Here is a 5497-nt window from a genome sequence, read left to right on the forward strand (position 1 = left end):
TTAATGATTTTGTATATCTTCAATTGATAATTGTACTAAATAGTCTCCTTTGTTTTATGTGTGATAAGAAAAAAGAAATTTCTACCATGCTATCATGTAACCAATGCTAATATGGATGATATATGGATGTTTGGCACCATTTATTTTGATTCTTCTTTTAAGAGATTGGATTTATTTTTGTTCTAAAAAACCTACTAATCATGTCTCATGTGATGATAAGAATTGAAGATTCTTTCTTCTATGTTTAGTACATGTTTTGATTATATAGCTACAACAAGATTGACTTTGTTATATACAATTACACAATAATATCATTGTAGCATTTATTGCCAAGTACATACATATTGTTGTCCTAGCTAATTGATGGGGCTCTAAATTGGCTAAAAGAGACATTTGAAAGTATTTTAGCTATGTATTCTTATTTAGTTTAAATTCCATATTTGATAATGTTATTTGACACTTGATCTATTATTAATGTCAATCCTAATTTATACAATAACTGTGATTTAATATGGTCTTTAATGCCAAACCTTCTTAGATGAATATAATCTGTTTTAATTTAGTAGATTTTTATCCAGTTATTTTTTTTATAATAATTGACATTATAGTATCAACCAGGCTTTCAATATTTATATTGAACTTCTTTCACTTGACATTCTTATTAAGACAAGTCTTGTAAGTATTATTAAAAGCAATAGCTTCTTCTTACAATATTTTGCTTAAATATAATATTTCAGCCATTTCATAAAATTTAATTTTTTTTCAATAAACTTGCACTTTCAGATTCTTCCATTGTAACATGAAAAATTGCATAAAATGAGTTTTTTCAATTGCTTCTTTTGGTAGTATGTAAACAATTTTATACATATTATAAATCAAATTTAATAAGACTCATAACTTTACTTGCTTAAATATGAAGTTCTTAAATCAACAATATAGTGTTGTAATTTTATGGAGTCAATGTATTAAGTCTACAATAACTTGCACACAATTTGAAAATTTAGGTTTTTTTCAGTATGAATATAAATCGTGTACTTATAAGAAATTTTAAAGTTTATATAAAAAAATTAAAATTAAAACATTGTTAATATATTTTTAAAAAATTAATCAAATTTAATTTTAAATAAATTAAAAACTAAAACAGATGGTGATTGAGTTCTTTCTTGGAAATCTGTTACACCAAGCGGAATAAAAGAGTTCGGCAACTGTCTCTTTTATACAAAAGGTAGAGGATGGAAATATTTACACGGAACACCTACATTCAAGCCAACAACCGGCAAGGACAAGGCATTTGAGTCCTGAGAATACCAAAGCTTAAGGGCAAGACTTCAAACCTGCAGGATGTTTGGAATGTGGGATGCCGTGAACCAGGACAGCATTCACTTCAGGGATACCACGTCGTTCCATCTTGGCGGAGGAATGGCGGACCTAACAAAGTAAACTAGACATTGCGCCTACATTGGTATCACCTGCAGAGCCGAAGGCGACCTCCCGCAAATTCCACCGGACCAAGCTGCACAGTGCGCAGCAACAGGCTGAGCATCCTCTCGCGGAGGCCAAATGGTTGATACTGGGAGAGACCTGGACCCTCCCGTGGCCTCAGGGCATTTTACGAGGTTACTGTATCGCCACGTTCCTTCGCAACGATGCAGTGCAGTCCAGTAACGGAGCGTAGCATGACGCAGTTGCTTCAACTCGGGTGTTCCTGTAAGCATTGCATGTGTGCACCGCGAGTCGAGTTGCGAGAATCGTGAGTTAGTGCAGAGAGTCACTCATCCGAAGAGTTCCGTGTTCGGTGAGGTTCATGACAACACGTGACATGCACGGGTTTTGCGGTGAGATGTTCAAGCAAGCTGGAGTGGTTCGAGGCCCAGCGGCGAATATCGTGGTAGGTCCGACTAGTGTGCTGAAGGAATTGCGGTGCTTCCAGGGCGAGCAGAAGAGAAGGTGAATGGAATTGCAGTCAGTGCTTGAAAAGGAAAGGTTGGAGCCATGTCACTAGGGCTGAATTAAACGACCGTTAGGCAATTGGCCACCGCCATGATGAGATGGACAAAGACACAATGAGTATGGTTGAGAGATGTAAACGGATGCAGACTGGGACGCGCAGTGCTCATGCCGGAGTGGTTATCGGGCATGACTAGAAATCATGTGGGCTCTGCCCGCGCAGGTTCGAATCCTGCTGAGCACGATCGTTCGCGGAGCAGGGGAAGATCCTGACATTCTGTAAAAAGCTCCATCTTTTTGTCGTGCCTTCAACCATCGGGCAGATCTGGGTATCGCCACCTCTGCCAAGGATTGTCGAAGTTCTCGTTTGGATGTATTCGTGCGTCTTTGGACCACATCATGGTAATACTCACTATAATAGCCACCACTGATATCCATCCGGGTTTGGCACAATGGCAGTCGGCGACTCTCGGATAACACAGAATATTAGACACCCAAGGCTTTCTACTTTCTACAAGCATTGTACCCTACACCGGCCTTTCGATCTGCCAAACGGCACGCATTCATTTCTACGGCTCATGCAATCTGCAACCAATCTCCGTTACTATGCCTACCGCAAACACAAACATACAGATTTTCTTCACTTCACTCTATGGCTTGCATCTCCCCATCGTCTCCCACCTACTTCGACCTCCACTCTCGTTCTCAGCCTCCTCCTCTTTTCCCCCCCAAAACCTCTCATCCTTGTCTCTTTTGTTGGCCATTGTCTTTTAGTACTTGGAATTCACCTGGTTGCTTGGGATACTTTAATAAGCACTTTGTTTGGACCATGGCTGTTGCAATTCTTTTGGCCTCGAACATGGATTAAGGAGGCAAAAGAATTGGATATTGTGACATGGTCTGCACATCAGTGAGCATGAATAAAAACAAGATGTTACTATATAATTAAAAACAGTAAACAGTTTATTGAAGATCAATGTAAGCAGATAGCCAGGAGGATTGGATGATTAAGTGGAAAAATTCTTCCTTTTTCCTCAAGTGAGGTCACATATATAAGGTTGTGATTTGTGACCTTAGCAAGTCAACCTATTGATGGATCTAGGTGGGCTTATTTGTGCTACTTGGGGAATTGGTTGGTGCTTCCACTTGCCTTAACCTGGATTGATATTCTAAATGCAAATACATAGCTGAGGTGGTCGTCTAGCCACCACACAATATCTATGAATATATCCTTGTGGTACTTTTAGTTGGATAAATGTAATTGATTTGATTGGAGATTCATTAGTAACATATTCTAAATACTAAAAAAATAACCTCAAATATCAATTAATACATATTATCTATTGAACGTAATTAATCATTATTGTTGATGGATGGATACATCTTTAGATAAGTAAACCATTGCAAAGCTTAATAAAAGGAGTTGATTTATATGTAGTCTCCACCATTCTATTTGACCAAAGGTACTCTTTACTTGCTTTGACTTGCACATTATTATTCTAATATATTACTTCACATTATTATTTTTTAATTAAATTTAATATTCCTCACTTTATTCAACATATAACCATTTATTCTTTCTTCAAGGTTGAATTGGTATCAAAGACATGAATAAAAAATAACCAAAACATCAATACTCTCTAGTGTTTTTAGAAAAGACTAAACAATTACTCAAAGATAGTATAGTATTAAATTGGAATGTCTATTCTCAAAGACAAGAATACTAGAGACTTTTAAAATAAGATTAAGAATAAAGAAGACATTAACAAGAGTGACAAAAGCTTCAGTCTTGGCTCCATATATACTATCTAATTAGGAGTTATTTGGCAATGTTCTATAAAACCTTTGACATGAGTCCAACTTAAAAGTCAAGTTTTTTTATATATACACATATAGCTAATTTATACCATAACTTGCTAATATATGCAAAACTTAGCCAATGTGTACCTTAAATCGCCAATATATACAAAATATAGCCAACTTGTATGACAAATTATTAATACGTACAATATGTGACTAAGTTGTTAGCTAAGTTTTCAACCTATCAATTACATACATACATACATATATATATATATATATATATAAACAAATCCACACCTATGAAACTTCTAAGAAACTTTTTTATAAGATATTATCAAAATTATCTAATTTTACTTACTTCTATTTAATTCTTTTTATTTTTATAAATACAAGTATTGATTATATCTATAATAGTTGGCCATAGTACTTTACTTTTGGCTTTGTATCCACTTCTATATTATTCAAAAAAATATAGCTTTGGAGTAATCTTTTATGATGCTACAACTTTTTTTTTATTAAGCTCTTATTGTGCCTTTATAAAGGCAAGTAGCACGTCACTCTTCACTCAAAATTAAGTGTGTGATTTCTTATTTAAATTCAAAATTGATTTATAATAAGTTTTTTAATGTAACTTCTTTACAAAAATATCACTTATTTTCTCTTTGATTTGGTACTTTAATTAATTAGGTTAATTCATTTTACTCTTCTAAAAATTATTGACTTAAATTGTAACTTCAAGACCACAAGTTTATTGCTAAGTATGTTTACTTAACCAAAGTTTGACTCAATCAACAAAAATCTTTGTTTCTTTTTGTATATCATAGATATATATCTATTGTAATTGTTATCTATTTTATTATATTAAAATCTTATTTGATTCTTGGACCATCAATATAAATGTTCAAAACTTCTCCTTACTTTGTATTCTAATTGTAACCCCAATTATTGCAATAGTAGACTTATTCTTTTTATTATGTTAATTAATTATTAATTTTTCAAAGATAATCAATTATTTTAATTTTTAAGCCTTATGGTTTACCTTTCAATATATATATATATATATATATATATATATAATCATAATTATTTTACAGTAATAATAGTACTGACATTGTAGTATGAAAGTATTTGTATGGATATATATATATACATATATATATTTTTACTTGATGTATGTTTTATTTTTTTTTATAATGCACTTTTAAGAATTAAATTTCTATATAAAATATGTTTATTTTTTTTGAATTAATTTGAATTTTATTTAGCATATATTTTAAAGCATCTACGTATAAAGTTAAATTTGTTAATTTATCAAAATTTCAATAAAAATTGACATAGGTAAGAAGTTGTGGTTTAAAATATTAAAATATTATTATTACTGTTGTTGTTATTTAAGGATTTCTTACATTCTTATTAAACCTATAAAACTTATGGAATTTTTTTTTAATTAAGTTAGTATTTTTAAAAAGAATTTTAAAAAATATAATATTTTCTAGAAACGGTCTCAAATTCATGCTTTAAATTTTACCTACACTTTTTTATTTTAGCATACAATCTTACATTTCTTAGTTTTTGTAATACACAATGAATTTAAAGTTCATGCTCTCCTATGTTCTAAGAGTTCATTAAAATGTCTTCTATATAATAGATGAAAAAATCATTCAAAAGCTCACAAAAGACATTATTCATTAGATATTGAATAGTATTTAGAGCATTTGTGATTGCAAAGTACATGACATTGTATACA

General features: G+C 31.9%; 1 non-coding gene across 1 annotated transcript; it reads left to right on the forward strand.

The window, feature by feature from the left end:
• The first annotated feature begins 2109 nt into the window (after window positions 1-2109).
• On the forward strand, window positions 2110-2191 carry TRNAS-AGA (transfer RNA serine (anticodon AGA)). The gene has a single exon. It is a non-coding gene; the product is annotated as a tRNA-Ser (tRNA).
• Window positions 2192-5497: the final 3306 nt, after the last annotated feature.

Source organism: Physcomitrium patens, chromosome 10 (genome assembly GCF_059467195.1).
Source record: "Physcomitrium patens ecotype Gransden chromosome 10, ASM5946719v1, whole genome shotgun sequence".
NCBI lineage: Eukaryota > Viridiplantae > Streptophyta > Bryopsida > Funariales > Funariaceae > Physcomitrium > Physcomitrium patens.